This window comes from Meleagris gallopavo, chromosome 6 (genome assembly GCF_905368555.1).
Source record: "Meleagris gallopavo chromosome 6, MGAL_WU_HG_1.1, whole genome shotgun sequence".
In the NCBI taxonomy this organism is placed as follows: domain Eukaryota; kingdom Metazoa; phylum Chordata; class Aves; order Galliformes; family Phasianidae; genus Meleagris; species Meleagris gallopavo.
Window position 1 is genome coordinate 28,421,903 of NC_139409.1, and position 21,477 is coordinate 28,443,379.

Consider the following 21,477-nt stretch of genomic DNA (forward strand, 5'->3'; position numbering starts at 1 on the left):
CCAGACTTTTTCTTTTTAAATGTATTAATGTAAAACGTATTTGAGAGTGCTATTTTGGAAAACATGTTCTGCCCTTCTCTTTTCCCCTTCAGCAAAACTTCTCTAATAATTTATTAGCATTTATTCACTTACTAAAGAAACAGGCTGTGCTCGTGCTGTTTTCTTTACGTATTCATTCTCAGAAGAAAGCTAGGCAAGATGGCCGATGTACTGGTTGACATGCCTGAAATTTATTTTTATGTCTTTAGTTATCTATCAAAAATTAACTGGGGTTCTTTAAAATTGTCTGTATGCTCAAAGAGATAGAAAAAAACTGGCATATGTGGATTGGGTCTTCCTTCTTGGGTCTCCATTCACAGACTGTACAGGGAATGTAAGCAGCTATACTGAGACACTTCCCTTCCTGGGACAAGGAAGCTAAAGCAGTGTTAAGACGGAACTGAAATGAGATCCTGAGTTAGGAGCTGGCTTTCAACCTAACAAGTTTTGCTGAAGGTGCCCAGAGCTGGCGGGAGTGGTTGGCACTGTCTGCCTCACCACTCCAGTATAGTTCAGAACTACTTAGGAGTATTGGACAGTCCCAGTCTGTGCCAAAGTGAAGTTTCACTTACTCTGGAGCAATTGTAAGAAAAATTTTGTAAGATTTGGTGGCTAAACCCAAACATTTGTATTCAGCATTTACATATTGTTAAATATAGTAAGTGCTTATCCAGACACTTAAATTTCAGAAGTACAGTTTCTGCTTTTACAGACTAATCCGTCTCTAAAATAGTATCTTTCTGTTGTGATATTTTGCAATATATTGTTCTAATTTTTTTGCTTCTACTTCCTCAATTAAGGAGCAAAATAAAAAATGATACCTTGGGAGATTAGGAAGTTATTAAGAAGAGAAACTTACTCAGAAAAGGAACTTCTTGTTTCTTGTAGATGCCAAACTCAGACAGAAGACATCTAATTTTTTCTTCTTGGCTACAGCATATCTTTCCATCTTAGTGTTCTTTATTTTCCAGTACACAAACTAACTGAACATTGTCCTTATGTTTATTCTCTTCAAACAAAGCCATATACCGACTTTTCCAGACAGATTTTTTATTTTACAGTTGCACCTCTACAGTTTCACCTGGACAGATTCTCTTCAGTATTTCATCAGTGTCACAGGTGGAGATCATTCGCTATGATTTCAAAGTTATTATTGTTTCAGTTTGCAGATGAGAGAGAACAGATAAGCTATTAATGTCCCTGAAGGGAAATTATTTTCTCTTGTATCAGCAATGAGTCAGCAACATGTAATGATGTATGTGATCATCTCATTGCAGGAATTTTCAGACAACGGTACACAAGGTGTTAACTTGTTTTCTGTGTTTTATCTATTTCTTATTGAATTATTGCATTTAGAAAATCCTTCTGTCTTGAAAGAATAGCGTAACAAAATTGTTTGAGAAAACAAAAGAGAGGTTTTTTGTGTGTAGTGTAAAAGAATTTATTTTACCCAAGCTTTGAGATATCTTTACTCTCTAAGTTTATTTATAGTTACACACATCTGCTGTGTGTTTTAATTCAGGTTTGTTTTTTTTTGTTTTCTCGTTCTTTCTACCTGGCACCTCTCAGGGCACCGTGGAAGATGAGCACGGCCTCCATGCCCAGCATCACCAGGGAGAACCCAGTGCAGAAGAGGGCCCAGCTCCGGTGCCACTGAGATTTGGTTACAAGGTTCTTTTCCTCTCTGTTCTTGGAATTTTAGAAAAGCAGACAAATGTCTAGCAGAGTGTCCAACTTTCATGTATATCCATAAGAACCAAACTGGGGACTTTCTTCCATTCAGGTAATGTTTCCAGATTTGGTTACAGTTTCTCCTGTAATGAATGACTGGCTCTTCACCTTTATGTTTTATCCTTATTTTCATTTCACACTTCCTTTTCTATCCTTTTCACTTTAACACTTTTCAAAACTCTTTTTATTTCCCCCCACCCACATTTAATTTAGCTTTTTCTAATCAATTCAGAAACTACCATGAAAGTGCAGCTTTCACACAGCACAAACAATTTTTTTTGCTAGTTCCTCTAACTCTACTTTGAGTCCTCCCTTCCTCTGTGTCCTGTAAACTTTACAGGAAGTCTATATGTGTATTTGTATAGGTGCTAGACAGAGTGAAGTGCTTCACTCTTTGGTAGCCCTCAGGCACAATCAAACAGTGTCATAACATATCTTAAAATTGAGAGCTATACTTTGATGACAGAGAAACTTGTATGCAAGATGAGTTTCCTTCATCTTTCTACTTTCCTATTAGAGCAACATGCAAACTTTCAAGCTAAGATTTTCTATCTGAATCCATAGTATCATATGTTTATCAGGCTATATTTAAACCTTCATTTTGAGGCTGTTTTATTTTGTCTAGTTAATGACCAAATTAAAATCATGCACACAGTGTAATTAGACATGCATGTTAAAGTACTGCACAATAGCAGAAGCAAAGCAGACCTTTGCAGAAGAGCCTTTAACCTGTGACATAAACAAAACAACGTGGTGTAATTTTGTCAATGTTACATTGTATTTATTAGTATTTACTTTCAATTTTAGATGCTTGATGACAGTAAACTGAATTTATTTGGGGAAGAGGACTGTTTCTTATCACTCGTGTAGCAAAAAAAAAAAGCATGGTTCATCTGCCTTATGTTCACTTTTTAACACTATTCACTGAGGAAAGTAGGAAAAATGTTTGGCCAATGCTTTTTGAAAAGTGCTTGTGTTTTGAAAAGTTATGTATCAACCCAGATGTCTGAATCAATTACATTTTACAAACCTGCCACAGTACCTATCAGTTAAGCAGTTATAAAGGATTAGTCTCGTACTGTAAATATAGCCCCTGAACTATACTTACTGTTAACTGCAGTACTGTAGTAAGCCTTTAAAAATGGAGATGGAGAAGTGGCTGGAAGAGGAGGTGGGAGAGGGGGAAGAGGTGGAGATTATCTATGAGAAGTTACCTATTGACTGTACTGTGCAGATGTTGCTAAAACAAATGACAGAACAACAACAACAACAAAAAGAAGGAATGGAATTTCCTTCAATTCTGTGAGACAGAATAAGCACATTTATTTAGGCCATGCTTGAATCTGAGTTACTTCAATATGAATTAAATTACCTTCACTGACTGGAGTGGAACAAAGAGCACAAAAAAGGGGAGCAGCAGCTGAATCTGGCCATGGCATGCACTTAATTGTTACTGGGAACATTCTTGGTTTTATCAGGAAGTCAGTGAAAGTCTTAGACAGGTTTACTTAGTGTAATCGTAACTGCTTCATGAATTTTCTCTTTACCTATCTAACAAATTATACCTCAACTTTCCTTCTAAGATGTGAAAGAAAACAGGGGAACTGGGAAGATTTTGTTAAGTGAGAGAAGTTTGTTGGGAGTTCAGCAAATTAAATTAAAGCCTTCACCTCTTGCCGAAAAACCCATGACAATTTAGGAACATCTAGAAAAAATTTACTCTTATTTTTTCATTTTCCCCCAAGGCATTGTGAACGTGCCCTTTACGTACATTTGTAAAACTTGTTGTCTTTTGTAATCAGTTTTCATTCTTTGTATTTAAACTTCAGGGAGGAAAACTTCTCTTCAAGGGGAGAATTGTGCATAAAACAACAAAGAAGTAGGTGGACTGCTTATTTTAGATAAAAAAGAATATACACTTGAAAGTAATTTGCTTTGTCTATTTTTGTTGCTCATGTCAGATCTATTTACTTCACCTGCAGGAGTAATCTGGCTTCAGTTATTTCCACACTTTGGGTTGAAATTCCATCAAAAGACAAAAATACAGATGTGTCTGCTCCAACTTCAAACTTTCTAATTGGCTCAGTAAAGCAGTATTTCTTTCTTTTTTATTTTTTCTTTTATAGAATCACAATGTGGGATTCTATGGACTTGCTGCAACAGCTCTGCATCCTTCTTTTGCTGGGGTCCTTGGGTGTGGACACAATATCCCATACAAAGCCTCACGAGGGCAGAGCACGTGGGAAACATACTCACCTCCTTCTTGCAGCTGGCTATTCCTCTTTTGATGCAGCCCAGGATACAATTGGCCTTTCAGGCTCTGTATATGCACTGCTGGCTTTGTCCAGCTCTTTGTCTGCCAGGACCCCTTTGTCCTTCTCCACAGGGCTGCCTTCGACAAGTTCTTCTTCCAGTCTGTACATGCTTGGGACCTTGCACTTGATCTTATGGCACCTCATTAGGTTGACATAGGCCTACTTTTCGTGCCTGTCTAGGTCCCTCTGGATGGCATTCTTTCCTTCTATTTTATCAGCTGCACTACTCAGCTTGTTGTCATCTGCCAACTTGCTGACAGAGCACTCAATCCTACTGTCTGTGTCATTGAGAAAGATATTGAAGAACACTGAGAGACTGAGATATTGAGAGATACCTGGGGGACAGCATTCATGACCAGCCTTCACCTGGACGTAGAGCTATTGACGACAATTTGCATATTTCAGATTTCTAAAAGTATTTATCTCACTGAGGACAAATGATTCAAATTTTCACAATTTAGGAAGGATATATTTATATAATAGCTTATTTATATATATATATATATATTCATAAAAAATTCTCTTAAAGATAAGGATTAATTATTTATGTTTTGCCAGAGTGTAAAGATGTGATAGCTATTTTAGGTTCTTAGTCTAAATCAGATCAAAACATCTTCCTATTTTTCTTCTTCCAGTGGAAATATTCCCTTTTAATGGACAATACAAACTCTTTCTTTACCATATTGTATTAAATACATTACTGATAAATTAATTGTTCTAAGTCATATTTCGTGTCAAGACAAACATCCCAATGTGAGGCTTTTTTTCAGTACTATGTGCACAGATCTCCCTATGTGCATGCAATATCTTGCTTCTCATAATTCTGGAGACTCTGATGACAAATTATCACCCTTTCTTTCTTATCAGATGTGATTATATAAAGAATTTCATAATAAGGTAAAGCAGAATCTTGCCCAAAAGAGAATCTGAAAACTTTAACTTGATTTATGCACTTCAGAGACCGCCAAATCTAGAATATGCCATGCTAAACTTCAGTGTTTCATGACAATTCACTTAAAACATTTCAGAATGTTCAGATTTTTTTCCAATTTTTCAGAATTTCAGAACATTTACTCACAGTGCCTGTCTTGGAGAGTGATAGACTTTGATGCTCTTTTCAGGATTCTCATGGTGGAAACCTGCTTCATCAAAGTCTTGCAGAAAAACCCAAGAAATTGGATATGCTCAAGTACAGAGTTAAGCTGATGGAGATTGATACCACCATAGGAAATGAGTAGTACTGGTCATTTCAAAATAAAGAGAATTGAATGTTTTGTCCTATACGTAAGCCCCAACATTTTGCAGAACCTATATCTAAAATAAGCATTTGAATTAGACAGAATAATTTCCATCATTGTTGGTTTCTTAACAACTATAATTTCCATCATTTTGGTTTCTTAACAACTATGCTATCTAAAGCATCAAACAACTGTTATAAAAACATATATATATATAAAAACATACATTTTTATAAAGTAGAGATTCTTTTTCCCAAGTATCACCTGCTAAACCATTAACGTTTCACTAAATAAACTAGGAGAAAATCTAGTTCCTTTGGGCTTTATATTGCTACAAGTACTCTATATTTTTTTATATAAAACACTTGCTAGAAATCTATAGTTTGCTTTTACTTCAAAACTATATTATTAGTTACTTGTACTACCTAGTGATGCTTCATTTTGACTGTCAGATTGCTGCATCACTTACTTCTGTGGTTAATTTTTACTGAAAGAAACCATTAATCGCTCCCCAAAGTTCTTTGAATTCATATACCTGAATTATCAAGAAATACAATCCAAATATCACAGAATTTCCCAAATTCTGTGTCTTCAAATACTGTGTCCTGCAGCTCCTTTCATTCTATTCCAAGAAAGTGACTCATGACTCTTTATTAATCATGAAATATGGTAATCTAGTGACTACACTAAAAATGTCTTTTTTTCTTCTCTCCATAGCTTGAAGGAAATATCCCTGCCAAGTCACTATCTCTACACTGATCTTGTACTAGTAGTGTACATGAAACCTGTTCATGACTGAATCTTTAAAGCCTGGCCAAATGGTATTTTTACATGTCAATGTGGATCTAATTACATTTTCAATAGACTGCATCGTTAATTGCATGAATAATTGTTGTAATTTAAGATTAAATACTGATTTCATTTCAAAAATAAGGACAAAATCTCTTTCTGTCTGTAGACTGGATAGCATTTTGCCCTGTTCAGGCATAAGTTTATTGCTGGCATATGGCACATTTTAAAATTATTATTGTTATTATTATTATTATTATGTGTGTAATAATCTGAACTGGAAATAACTGTAATAACCTACACTCGAAGTAACCTGTTTTTGTTAGTTTGATGGATAGGTTATTCCACTGTCAGGAATTAAACAGAGATATTGCAATGTTAGCTTCATATACATTTTCCTGGTATCATCAAGGCCATGTCTGGAGAGAAAAATTGTGTTTGTATAGAGATGGTAAGTGGAGCAGTTCATACTCTTAGTTATGTTGTGCCCTCTGGCAAGCCTGCCAGGAGAGTGCTGTGCTTGTTTTCTGATGAGAAACCTCCTCCACATTCCAGCCTGAGCGTATCTATTGTTTTCAGATGCAAACAGATGTGTTCCTTACCTAAGGGAAGCTCTCAAAAATATGGAAGTAAAACAGAAGAAACTGATGTGAAACTACAACAGTATTTGACCTGTCTGCATGCATTAATAATCTCAACTTTAGCTGAAGGCAGAAGTCTGTTATATTCAGTTCTGTTTATTTGCTTAGTTTCTGCCCTACAGTGCATAAGAGCAATGGAAGATATGAGTATTAACTTCATGCTTTTAATTTGAATTAGCATTTTGTTAAATGTGTATGTGTTTATTATATCATTCCTAATTGTTGAAGGCCAGATAGTTCAGATTTGTGGAGCTGGTGAAAGAAGGGTAAACATTTATATTCTTTATTCTAACAAACCACCTTGCATTTCTCAGGCCAAAATTACAGAACTTCTGTTGACCATACTATATATCCATAATAGCTCTTCCTAATAGTTCTCATATAGTGAATGAATTTTATTTTGGTGCATCTCTGCTGAAGGATAACAACGCATTTATTCATCAACTCTTGAAGGTTTTTTTTGTCTGTTTGTTTGAGATTTTTAATTCTATTACTTTTCTATCTGCCGTGGACTGACCTGTCTTTTCTAGCCTTCAAACTGATGCCTGGAGGATGTTCAGACACTTGTTACACTTCGGATGTCTGTAGGAGGTGAAGCGACAACCCACAAGTGGGTCAGGGCTGCAGCTCCTTCATGAACGCAAACGTGCAGAAGCTTGTGGGCGTGCACCTTATCATATCTATGTCTCAGCTACAGCAAAGACTATATGAAGAAATCACAAAGTGCTAGTGTTGAGTACCTACTACTAGTATTCAGAAAAAGTAGTGTGTGTTGGAGGACAGCAGGATGAGGGTGTGAGCAAAGAGAGAAAGGAAGTGTTCAGCACGTGTAAGTGCAGAGATGGTGAAGAATTACTGAGATGAGGTGCAGTAAGCCAACAACTCATCTGCAGTACCTCATCTGCACAGCAGCACGTCACAGTATGACATTGTCTGACCAGCAGCTCTCCAGCACATAATGCTGTGCTGTATTGTGCCAGAGTATAGATAGATGTCCTGGATTAGAGAATTCTCTACAAGGTTACTTTCGTCCCACAACAATTTGCAAAACTAGAAGCTAGGATACCACAAACCTTATTTAAAAGCAAAGACATCTCAGATAAAAAAGAACTGTATATTCTTGCAAATAAGAATTTCTGAAATGAAAGTTTTCATGGGCTGGGATTTAGTGACTTTCATGCTGATATTTGAAACTGTCGGGCCTCCATGAAGAACAGTCATGAATTTCTTCTAGATTTTCTAAAAGATTTTGACATCAGACCCTGTGATTGGAAAAAGTATTATTGAGGCAGCCATTAGCTTGATGTCTCCAATAATACAGACCCAGTTTTCAAAAACAGCATTTCAAAATGAAAATAACTCCTCAATGCATTCTCTGCATGCTGATTGACCTTTTTCAAAGAATCATGGAATCTCTTAGCTTAAAGACCATCTAGTTCCAATCTCTCTGTAGGGGAAGGATTGCCATCCACCAGATCAGGATTCCCAGGGCTGCATCCAACCCAGCCTTGAATGCATCCAGGAATTAAATAGGCTCTTGTTAACACTCTCCTTCACTTCTCTATGGACATCTCTTTGTTTCTAACCTATGTCTGGGCCCTGTCCTACAGCAGAATCATTAGTGAGGCTCAGCAGGGAAAAATCTATAGACTCTCATCACTGGAGAGTATCTACCTAAAGAAAAAAATAAATGGCATAAAATCAGAATTCTGGGATGCTGGAATTTACCTCCAGAAGCACAGAAAAAGCCAAATCTGGGAAATTTCATGTTCATCCTTTCCTGCAGGAATGACCGAAGCCAACTGTTTGACCAGCTGTGTGTGGTCTCTCTTGCTTAAACAAGCATTTTTATTCAGAACTACAGATTTATGTGACAAAATGTGATGCCATCTTCTTGTTGTAGGTAGTCAATGACAGTAGCACCATTCAAGAGCGACAGTAAATGATACTGGTTTAGTTCTTTCTAATTATGCTTTCCAAACGATCCTGAGAAATGTTTGAGTAAGGGCTTAAACTACTGTGGAGGAGATCCCATACACAAAACCCTCCAAGGTACTTTTGATGTAGAGGTTTTGTCCAAAGGAAGGGCAGCAGAATGTATCACTTTTTCACTTTGCCTAAGCCTTGATAGTAGAAATTTAGTGTGCCATTGGCTCCATTATTTTATACTGCATAAATTGCGTGTATTGTACAAAACTATATAAACCCAGATATATTTTATTTATTTATTTTTAAATTTAAGGGTATCAAACTGTCAGACTGGAAGCTGCTGTGTTTCCTCAATCCTGGAATGATGAAACTGTAGTGCTTCAAAGAGAAAAGAACAAGAATTTAAAAAAAACGATATGGCAAAAATAATGGAAGCATTCAAAGAAATACTTGCTTAGAATATGGAAATTGACTTTTCTTAAGTAATCTCAATTCCAAATAATTCAGTTTTAACATCAAAGAGCAAGTAATGTCTCAGATTTTAAAGTCAATGAGAAATAGTTTGAAATGAAATATAAACTAGAACTATCTGCAGCAAAATGATAATAACTAGTTCAAGACTCTTTTAGAAGAAGAATTTAAGCAGCCTCATTCAGAAGTAAACTATAAAGTTTATTTTTTTCACAGAGCAAACAAAATTTCCTGTAGAAATTCTCAAGAATTATAAATATCATTATAGACAACTATCTTTGTTCTATCATGATAGACTGCTATCTTTGTTCTCTATTTGTTATTTCTGAGTGTGCAGCATTTTTAAACCTTGGTTTTCATGCTACGGCAATGTGATTCATATCTTGTGGCTAAAATGATTGTCTTTTCTTTCCAAAATTTCTGTTGTGAGAAGACATCTGTTGAAATGAAGATAGCTTGTGGATGAAATATGTAAATTACAGCCTCCACCGGTAAGAGGAGGTGACATCACAAGACATGTGACAACATTCTTCACACTGTTGCAGTAGAATAGACACATAACCCACTGTATATGAGGAAACATTTTTTCTACTTTGAAAAAAAGCTTGCATGTGATGCTTGCATGTGATGATGATTTGCATAATGTCCATGTTTTAGATATATATGTTACTCTTGTTGCAGATTCAACTGTCATTTGAAATGATATAATCACAGCTACTACTCCTCCGTAAAATCTATCATTTCTATTACATAGAACAAAGACTCCTTTCTATAGCAAGAAACTTGTTCAGTGTGAAATCCAGCTTTAAGTCATAAGAGCAAAGGGTTTTTCGTATTCAAATGTAGTTTATTGGGCTGTAATGGGAACTGTATGACATGTTAGAACAAGAGTACTCATTACAGGAGCTATGTACTGCTGATGGCATCTCCCAAGCTTCGAAGAGCATTTATGTAGCTAGACTGTAAATCCATATTTTTGCACCCCTGTTCTTCTCTATCCTCTTTCTCAGCTGAGGACAACTTTCAGAAAGAGCAGATCTCCATCCTTTCTGCTAACTGCTCCATAATGTCCACCAAATACCCACCTTATACTCCTCACTCCTTGATAGCTTGGGAGATTCTATTAGATTCTCACCAAATAGGATCATTACCTCATCTATTTTTAACCTCATATATTTCTAGTCTCATATTTCTAACCATAAAACAGCCCAGTCCTGCACAAGTGCCCAGAGCAAGTACTGCAGGAATCTACAGGTTGCCTAAAAAACATCCACACTGTGGGAGGTGCACAGCTGTTTCTGATGTTGTATATGTGTAAAATTTGTTTTGTTTGCTACTGATAAAACACCAGTCTTCCTGTGGAAATGGTGTTCGCACTACAGAGTGGATTCAGATGAGCTTCCTGGAATCATTCTGTGACTGAGACAGTTCTGTCATTTTGTTTTGTAACATGGAAGGAAACATCCACAAAGTTCTGGTGTGAGAATTTTTGCATGAAATACTGTTATGTTGCTACAGACAGGCAAAACTTTCACTTGTGATGATTTTGTAATTCAGGCTGCCATAAGCCGACTACTGTGCTCTTGTATCTCCTCAGTAACTTAAAAATGTTTGTGTTTAATGCACATAGTATAAAAGTATTAATACTCATTTCTCTCATTTTTAGCAATAGCTTCAGAAAGTTTTTTTTTTAAAAAAAAACCTTTTCGTTTGTCATCATGGGCTCCTCAAACAGCTGCTATTACTTTCTCAGTTAAGGGCTGTGCCAGGCTTTTGGATGAATCAGAAACAGCATCAAAATGCCTCTATTTTCTAATTCAGTCCCGATTTTTGGTTACCAGAAAAATTTTGCCTGGCAATTGCTACCACATAAGAAATAGGTTACATTTCAGTCCTGCTTCCAGCACATAAACAACGCAGTACATCACTGACAGAATGAGAGAGAAAATGATCCCTCCGAGGTTTTTTAGCTGTCACGTCACCAGACAAATGTGGAAGAATGGGGAAGAATGAGTCGTCTTTTCACTCATAAAAATTGCAAGCAGATCACCGTGTAGGAGCTTGTACTTCTATCTCCCTAACACCTGTTTTATAGAAAAAAAGAAGGCCCCAACTTCACTACTGTCAAGACTCCACTGCAGGTATGCACTCCCACCTACCTGAAAGCCTGTCTGCAGTTATGCTGAAGAGGGTTCTCAACCTGAGCAAAGAGAAAACTAGAAGTTCCTTATAGAATGCCCACATAGCTATAATGCTTCATACCAGATTTTTTATTCTGTGTACACATATGGTCTTTAGTGACATATATTGTTTCCTAGCTCTTATTGGGTGCTTTATTTAAATAGCTCAGATAAAAGCCAATAGCATGGTTGTCATGTGAAAGATTAAAAAGCATAATGAATTGCTTTAGGATTATTATTTGTTCCAGTGAAACCTGTCTGTTGTGGTTTTGATATGTTTAGCTGCATTGGGGAAAGCACTGCGTGCTCAGACAGATGATGATGGGAGGAAGAGCTCTGCTTCACTGCAGTGTTTACAGCTGGCAAAAACATGACAAATTTTCTGGTATCATATGCCTCTATTGGCTGTAGGCTATTCAAGCTGTATTAAATAATTATTTTACTTATTTAATCAAAAGGCTTATAAAGAATGAGAAAATTGTTTCTTGCAAAGTGAAAGTGAAGAAAAAAAAAAAAAAAAAGAATGGGGAAAAGCTATAATTTGTATTTACAGACCATTATCTTCCTGCCACAAATTCTTCATTTGAAAACCAGCTGGCAGATGTTTACCCATTTCCTTACCATCCTCAAGGTAAAATCTCTGCAGCCTTAAACAAAGATAAATGATGAACTATCTACAGCAGATTGTGGTAGTCCAGTTCAGTAATAGTAAGCACCATATAAGTCAAATCTTCAGCAATGTCTATGTATTTTCTAAGTCTAAACAACATGAAGACAAACCTCTATAAAATCTCTTTCAATTTTAAATGGCTCCCTTCATATTCCTCACCTGATCTCTCCTGATTGAATACTGAGAGGGAAATAATGTGTTAGCTCCTAGCATAGTTCACATTTCACTATTAATAGCATTCCTCAGTAGTCACTGAGGCTAGCACTTCACCTGCTTTATTAGTTATCCCAAGTGCTTCACTTCCATTATCTAGGAGAGACAGATGATGGTGCAGTGTTTTCAGTGCACTTCACTTGAGACAACTAATTCATCTTGTCCATGCATATACATATGTAGCTGTCTTTTTTTCTTTAGTCTTCATTGTTTAACACAAACTCACAGCTCCTCTTAGCAAAAACTTGCACTACTTTTACAAGAAAAGAGAGAAAAATGGGGTATTAGCTTGTCCACAGTGTGCTAGCTTGTCCACAGTCAACCTCAGCTTTGTTTCTTAATTATAGAAATTTAAGAGCAAGCTACACTGTAGATTTTAGAGAATAAGAGGCATAATATACACGCCCACATATCCCTATTGATTTTTAAAACTGATGTGAAAAAGTATTTCCATAGTTAAATGGTTAATATGACAGATGTTTTATGTCCTCCTAGATTGTTTGATTTTTGTTGTTTTTTTTTTTTTTTGACTACTTCCTACTATTGAAAAGCAGAAATGTACATTATGTTTAGTAAGCAGCATACTATTTAGACTGATGTATTCAGCTGTGATCCTAGGAAACATTATTTCATCATCGGTTAAAATTTGTGTTGTGTTGTGACATGATTTTCTTTAACTATTTTTCTTTGGATTCCTTTCTTTTTTGCAGTTTGGAATGGAGCTCACACAGTTTGTAGTAGTCTAACATGTGTTTTCCTGATATTAGGCAGTACTACTAGAATACTTGAGTTGAGATGCTTGAGATCAGCTGTGGGGTGAAATGGGTGTTTCCCTGTTCCCTGACATTTCAGCAATCTGAGCCAAACTACAGTCATACATGCCTGTTACCTCAGTGGGATTGCTTTGCATGGAAGTTATCAGAGGCTCTCAGGAGGGAACCTCCCTCGGAAAGAGAGCTGATGGTCTGATAAGCATAACATATACCACACTGTCTTTACATGAACTTATGTCATTGGTGGCATTTTGGTGGCGTGTTTCCTTGACTGTCTCTCTAAATCTACAGGCACATGACTACTAACACTCGTTGGCTATTCAATTTTAAAAGATATCTAAAAAAAATATCTTGGTAGACATGGGGGAAGTTGTGGAGGAAAATGATTCATTTTGATGCTCAGTGTGGGCGTGTGAGTCTATGGATTTAAAAAGCCACAAGAGTACAGAAAGATGTAGTGGGAGGAGAAATTGCACTGAAGACTTTGTCATCTTCAGAAATAACGGGTGTTGTTTCAGATCTATATTTCTCTTTTTGGCTGTATCACTGAGAAACTGGTATTAGAACGAAAACATGATTTTTCAGTCATGGTTGGATTTCCGTCATTTTATCTGATTAACAAATATAGTAACTTCTTGTTTATCAAGCAGTTGAACATCTCTGAGGACTAAATGTCAAGAAATGGCAGAAATATCACTCAGAACTTCAAAGCTGATATGCCAGAATATTCATGCTGCCAGTAACAGTAAATTAGATGTATAATTAGACAAAAAAATGGATAGGAGAGTAAGCCTTAAAACATTACTATATTACTTTGGTCTAAAACACATCCAGGCAAATGCACGTTGTGTGCATAGTGTGAAAGGAAAGGGTGCAGTAAAGGGTATTTAGAAGTAATCTTTCCGTTCCCAAAGAAAAGGTCCCTGAAAGACAGAGATAATTGTTGGTACCCAGCTGGAGAATGGGAGGCATTACCTGGCACTCAAATAACATCTTCTGACCTGGATATAGAATAACAGCTATTGGACTCTTATTCAGGGAAATCATCCTGCTAAGCCCAGGAGCAGGAGACAGCTGGGAAAGTTCATATATGTGGGAGCTAGTAGCCAGTAAACTATTTGTTTTCCTGTTAGTGGAAAGGGATAAGGAAGGACAAGACTATTAACCTGGCACTGCAGGCAGTTGGACAGTATCGCTGCTTTTTTTTTTTCTCCTATCGTTGAGCACAACTAAACACCAAGAAGAAATCCCCCAAAAAAAGTATAAAAAACCCTAAGCTAACAGTTCTGGGAAGTTTAGGGAGATGGGTAATGGCATTCTTTGGGGGCTGTGCCCTGCCATGAGAAGACAGTGCTCAGGGTGAGCTCTGCCTTTATCAGTGTCAGCAGACTTCAGCATCCTCCTTAGGTTTATGAGGAAGCTGGTTATCAAACCACAGCTGAGGTTTCTATTTTTACTTTTATTTATTTATTTATTTATTTTTAAAAACAGATCTGTGAAAAATCTGCAGAGGGTGCCACATTAAATGCCAACACCAAAATATGTTTTGCTGAAGTATACCAGAATTCAGTGGTAGCAATGACTGATAAAACTAATTCTTCAGCTCACTATGCATCCACTGAAATATACATTTTAAACAAAGTAAAAAGAACCAAGCCAAGTATGTGTTTTTGTTTTGTTTGCATATTTTTATTTTTTTAGCCACAGCTTTAAAGAAGTATAGAAACAAATGCTGTTCGTTCTCGCTAATTCTGGCTAAACTAGGAGGGGTTGCATCTATTCCCGATCTCTAGCTCTGTCAAGAGATGAGCAAGGAATCCCTCGGAGCTGGAGGAGGGCTGTTTACAAAACGAGCTCTGCATTTCTCCCTCACGAAGCACACAGTCCCCAGCAGAGGGAGCTTGTCGGGGTGCTCGGGGAGAGGAACCGGGCCTCTGTACTGCGGAGGGTTCTAGTGGCGAGAAACACAAGCAACAGCTGAAGGAGTTTCTCTTTGTTAGGCACAAACAGGCTCTGAACTTCACCAGCGACCACAGTGACTGTTGGTGCAGGCTAGCTTTGACAATGATAAAGTAGTAGCTAAGCCTCACTCCTGGCTTTCACAGTCCAGCATTCCAAAGTAAAAATATTTCTTTGCCATTAGTACATGCTTGCAATTTCAAAGGTAGCATCTTCAGGAAGCTCTTGAGCTTGTAAAGAAGCTGCAGATTTGGAGACTGACTGAAGAAGACAGTGTCCCTCCCACTTGCCTTCTATTTTGACTTTTGCGTCTTGTATATGTGAAGTTGATGACTACATATAGTATGTCAGAAGAGAAATATCACCTCTTTTTCTCAGCAGAAGGAACAGGTCTTTAAAACCTGTTTAGTAGCAAAATTCAAGACAGTGTTCAGGTGCTGGTGTTCTGTATCTGCTGCTGAAGGTGGTAGAAGTTTCACCTAGAAGTTCACCCAACAAAACATGACTGATTGGTAGTTTTCTTAAAAGGCAGCTAAATCAGAGGCTGAGCTGAAGAAATAACTGGAAGGCAGGAGGGTAGAGAGCCATAGGCTACAATTGCCCTGCAGACTCATTTCATAGAACCATAGAATCCTTAGAGTTGGAAGAGACCTTTAAAGGTCATCTAGTTCCACTGTTCTGCAGAGACACCTAGAGCTAGATCAGGTTGCTCAGAGCCTGGTCCAGCCTGACACTGAATATCTCCAGGGACGGGTGACTTTCATCACATCTCTGTTCCAATGCCTCACCACCCTCATTGTAAAATATTTTTTCCTTATATCCAGTATAACTCTCCCCCTTTAAGTTTGAAACTATTTCCCCTTATTCTATCACTTCAGACCCTGCTAAAGTGTCTGTCTCCTCCTTTCTTGTAGGTCCCCTTTAGGTCTCTCTGGAGCCTTCTCTTTTCTAGACTGAGCAGTCCCAGCTTTCTCAGTCTGTTCTCGTAGGAGAGATGTTCCATCTCTTGGATCATTTTTGTGGCCCTCTTCTGGACATGCTCCTGTACTGAAGACTCCACATCTGGACACAGTACTCCAGGTGAGATCTCATCAATGCAGACTAGAGGAACAGGATCACGTCCCTTGCCCTGCTGGCCATGTTTCTCTTGATGCAGCCCAGAATATGGTTGGCTTTCTTGGCTATGTGGGCACATTGCTGGCTCATGTCCAGCTGCCATTCACCAGTAACCTTAAGACTTTATCAGCAGGGCTGTGCTCTATCCTTTCAGAAGGGAAAAAAGAAACCAAAAAATCTGTGACAACAGGATTTACAAAAGGAAATTGCAGACTGTGTCCAGTGCCCCAGGTCAAAGGTTCTCCAGCAGAGATTTAGAAGCTCAAAATTAATAGCCGGTCAGGCTCTCTAAATTTTCAGTGCCTGCAATGAAGGAAAACGTAAGGTCATGTTTTCAATTTACAATTTGTTCTTTGCTGTTTGGCATTGCTGATGATACTTAAGTAATGGTTCTTAGAATAATTTGCTCATCATGCTCAGATCCGGCTCAAGGCTTCTTTTGTATTTGTATACATTTAGATTCACCCATGTCTAGAGTTTGTTAATTAGAGCTGTTGAATCTGTCCTCATCAGCATTGCAAAAATACTTTTATTTAAAGTAACAGTAGAATATAATAAACAAAGAGGAAAATAATCAAACACAATTGTCTTTAAACAGATCCACATCATGTTATATTGGATACTCCATCAAAATGAAAAAGAAACACACTTAGAAAAGAGTGATTCTTTTGCAGCAGTGAAAACCAAATGCATTCAAGTTCTTACTGAAAAGATTAATCAAATTGTATCATGTTGCTGCCTTAATCTCATTAGGATTTAAAGAACATGAGTTTATTCACAGCCTTCTGCCATCTCACACAAGACAAAGCCCTACATTAAAGCAGTATTCAGAGTCCCTTTAATATCGTGATTCTCAATTCCATGTTTTTCACTTGTACTGAAAATAACAGTGTTTTGAACTGACAGGTTTTCATATTTCTAGCAAATTAAAAATATCTTTTTTTTCTGCTTGTCACAAGCTAACATTGTATTAACAATGTTAGTTCTTGTCTTCACTAAGATGGACACATTCTTAGTTTATTTCCACACTGGAGTTTTGGAAAATAGTACTTAGTTCTATTCAGTTCTTTTTTTTCTAGTGATGCCTCTTTTGTGGTTCACAATTTTCCCAGGAGCCTCATAATTTAGTTTTTTTCCATATTGTTATCGACACAGTCCTCAGAAGGCTTGAATTTAAGCCACTTGTTTCCAGAGTGTTTGAAATATTTGCCCACAGTATCATTCCATGCCATACAGAACTGCTATTCACCAGATGCCAGATGTATAAAATGCTCTTCAGTTGGCTTCTTTCCTCAGGATTACTAATTTCTATGCCAAAATAATTTCTAATTTTTGGACTTCATAGCTGCTGATTGTGCTGTTTCCTCAGGGCAGTTGTTACTGGAAATAATCCCAGATGTCAGTGAGTACTGTCACAAAACTTTCAATAAAGCCTTGATGTATTCTTTCTCATCTACATTTCCTGGAACTTTTAAGGGTGAGCAATCAAACATCAGTGCAAGTAGGTAACAGTGAGACCCAGGACTTGCTGCAGAACTGAAGCATTGCTTTTGTAATCTAATCTACAATTAAATTTTGACTGTATATCTAAGATACCATTCTTTCAGCATTTTCTTTCCAGTCATTAGTTAAGTGTATATAACTGTGTAGGAATATTCCTTGGGGATTCATTTGCTTGCCTACTCTATTAGGCTTCTTTGCTTGTTTTGTTGGAGGGAAAAATGTGTAAAACTACATTACAGTTGCAAAGCTGCTCCATAGCTGAGGTGTCCACAGCTGACAGTGTGAGGGCTATAACAAGTTTTGTGAGTTAAAGGACTGCAGTGTGTAAAGATGGAATTGCTTAATGTAAAATGCTACACTAAATCCAACCTAGAAGATAAGCTGCATAGTGCAGTAGGAGATACCAGTACTGCTATCCCATGTTTGTATGTATATACTATAGTACTGCCTTTGATTATATGATCACATGCTGTCTTATTTCACTCTATTGTTAAACCTAACTGTCAATAACTACATAATGAAGAAGACTTATGGTTTCTCAGGCTACTGTATGTCCTGGAAGTTTGAGTTTCTTAGTTTAGAGTAAGCTAAATCTTGTTATATTTTTGTGTGTAATAATGATGATGGCTGAAGCATCTTTGGTCGTTTACAGAAATACTTTCAAGCAGCATGCTAATACCAATTACACATTTTTCTAGGATTCCTTTCTATCCCATTCTCAAGGCCTATCAGAAACCTCGTGTTCTATCTGCCTCATATCCTACAGCAGATGTTTTGCCGATCCTTTTCTCAGAGAAAGAAGAGAACACAAAAGCAACTCCCCCACCAGAGCACCATCTGATCCCTTTAAGGGCTTATTACTTTAAGCCTCCCATCTGAAGGATTTCATGGGAAAGCACCTGAATGGACAGCATACCTCTGTGCTGGAAGCAGCTTTCTCTGCAGAGGTGTTGGTCACAGCATGGTGCTAGGCAGCCTGCTATTTTTTGCTGTTCCAACCAGGAACCATACAGAAGCACCAGGCAAAGGCCAGAATGCCATCTTTGACAATATTCACACACCTTAGGAGCCCCATGGCAATTTATATGCACACCTGTGTTGGGCCAATAATTGGAAAATCACTAAAATTGGAATCAAAGCACAGTTACCAAATACTAACATTACTCATTTTCCTTTTTGCATTTTAAATTCTATTACTGGAGATATTCTTTCTGTATTAAATATAATTCAGACTATATCAGACACCTTTGTTTTTATCCACTAAAACCTCTCTATTATCTATACTATACCTTAGAGTAGAGTTGGATTCTGTAATCTATAAACACTTTTTTCTAACTCCTATCAGCAAATAGTTTCCTCAGGTTACATGCAAGCTATTCTGCTTCAGAGCCTGGCTTCCTAGATGCTAATGGAAAAGGCTGCAGCTCTTTTTGCTGCAAGCACTGTGAGATTAACTGCATCCAATCTTGCTGGACACAGATGAGGAGGAAGAGAACTCAGCTTCCTCTTTGCATTGTTTCTTATCAAAAGAGAGAAGATTTGGGTGGTGGTTAAGGAAATAATGTCTGTTTTGTACATTCACTGGCATGACAGATGAGCTAAATGACCAACTAAGCAAGATAACACATCCTCTTGAGAAATGCCTGAGGATCTCCTGAAATCCTTGTTTAGAAAAGTATAGGTCTAAATGTATGTGGATTTATTTAATTTCTTACTTAGTTATTTTTTCCAAAGGCAAATTAGCATACAATCAGATTTCCCTAGTGAAGGGACTCCAGAAAGGCAAAAAGGTTATTGTTTTAGTGTATGGGAACTGTTGGGTCACAGCCTGAACCACTGATTGATCACTTGAGGCAAGGACTGAGTCAGCTATGGGAGCACAGGTAAAGGAATTCAGCTGTGTGGCCGGAGCTTGGCTCCACCCCTCCTGGACCCCATTCAAGACTGCAACTGGGGAACGTTCTTTTTCTGGAGATCCCTCCTCTGTGGAGTCTTTCCTGTGAAGCTAGATCTTTGGATACAGGCGAGCATTCCTTCCCTGTTTGTTTCTTTTCCCATTTTCATCATGATAATCTTTCAGCTGTAAACCAACTGTAATGTTTAGATTCTCAAAACTAGAATAACATTAAAAATAGATAGTCCTTAGCCATCTTTTTTTATTTGTTTGTTTTACATAGCAGCTTCTTTTGGGACAGTATTCAGGTCATGGTCAGTAGGCTGGCGGAGATACTCGTACCTGGGTTTGAACGAGAGTAGGTGCTGAGTTTCTGAACAGCAGGATTGGACCTTAGTCTTTCTTCTTCTCCTATTTTTCTGAATAGTAATTTCCTTTTGCTGCACCAAAATAAAGGCCTTTTCTGTGAACCAATTAATACTTAAGGTAGGATGAGAATATTTTCAAAATTATGGAAAGACTGTGACTAAAATTTGAAAGTGTATCGCTGTCTCTAAATATAAGGCTTTTTAACCTCAGTGTAAAATCTGAAGGCTACTTATGTTGTATACCAGCCATAGATATTTGTTGAATTTCTTGTGAAACCACCTGATTGGAATATTTTAATTACTGTCATATTTATTCTTGTGGTAAACCAAAAAGGGATGTAAACCTGAGCTGAGTCTTGCCAGTGTTGCCAGTATGTTTCTGTATGCATTCTATGTGAAAAAAAGACAAGGAAGTTCTGAGAATAAAGAAGTCTGGCAAAGTCCAGGAAACACTTTACCTCGCTATTCTTCCTCTTTCTTTAATCTTTGTTTGGCTTCCCTTGTTTCTGTGCAAATAATAAAATGAACAAATGTACCATGGTGAATTATTTTTTCCACTCTCCATTGCAAAGTCAAGTGATTAAGAGGGCTGAAAACAATTAGCAGCGCTTGGCATAAGTCTGACACTATAATATCTTTGGATGAAATACAGAAGTACAATAGATGCTAAACTGGGGCAGGCAGTTTTCATTTTCAAGAAGAGGTAATTCCCTGGCTTTGATGGAAGCCTCTGCTTCTTTTGTTTTAACCCTCAAGAAACACCCATGTGTTTACCCTTATAACCTTACATCAGTGTTAAGAATATTGTTTCATGCTTTCCTTTACTATCTTCTCAATTGTTGAAAGTCTCTCTGCTTCTGTCTGGAACAACCTTGAAGCTGTTTCACTTGGGTGTTAGACTTTGTGGCCAGTTGCTGGAAAGGCAGAGAAAGGAGGGACAAGTGCTGTCTAATTTGAAGACAGGAAGTGGTTGAACTTGGTCTCACCATCTATTCAACTCAAAAGGTCTGTGCAAGTTCCTTCTCTTGTGAACTGTGAGGCTCCAGAAGTTTTCCCAAATCTGGAGGCACTATGAGTCAGATGTATTTTGCAAATATCAGTTCATCAAGCTGTATGACTGTAAAACCATACACATAGGTTTCACTTTTCTGCAGAATTCACACACAAAAAACCCTGCACAATTGCACTGACACAATACTGAAATGTTCATGTCTGCCTAAAACTCTAGCGTTGTTATTGCACGCGACTAAGGAAGCTGTTTGTTTGTGTGTTGTGTTTCTGTTGTTTAAAAAAAAAAAAAAAAGAAAGAAAGAAAGAAAAGAGGAGGAAAAAGAAGAAAGGAAGGAAATGCAGCGAATACAGAAGGTGTGCTGGAATAAATTAAAAAAAAAAGCCTTCATTTCTAAAAACCCAAGGTACTATGGCTAGTGTAGGCAGCAGATTTTGTTACTGTCCTGATGGAAATGACAATTGGAAAGGACATGAGACTCTAAAATAGGTAAATTTAAAGTAACTTTTAGGAAAAGAAATAGAGATTCCAAAAGGTATTGTGAATATATTTGTACCCATTTAATACTTCAATATAAAAAACAGATACACAGGTAATTTAACTATTGATATTAATGGAAATATTGATCCTTATGTTTCT

General features: G+C 37.3%; 1 long non-coding RNA gene across 13 annotated transcripts in view; it reads left to right on the plus strand.

Moving 5' to 3' along the window:
• LOC116216748 (uncharacterized) overlaps nt 1-17,657 on the plus strand; it is a 161,857-nt gene extending 144,200 nt beyond the window's left edge. For 11 of the 13 annotated variants that reach the window (XR_014883876.1, XR_014883870.1, XR_014883866.1 and 8 more), the window contains one exon: nt 1,609-17,657. This is a non-coding gene — a long non-coding RNA (uncharacterized LOC116216748). The remainder of the gene's footprint in view (nt 1-1,608) is intronic. The other 2 variants (XR_014883867.1, XR_004160126.2) reach the window with 2 other exon arrangements.
• Nucleotides 17,658-21,477: the final 3,820 nt, after the last annotated feature.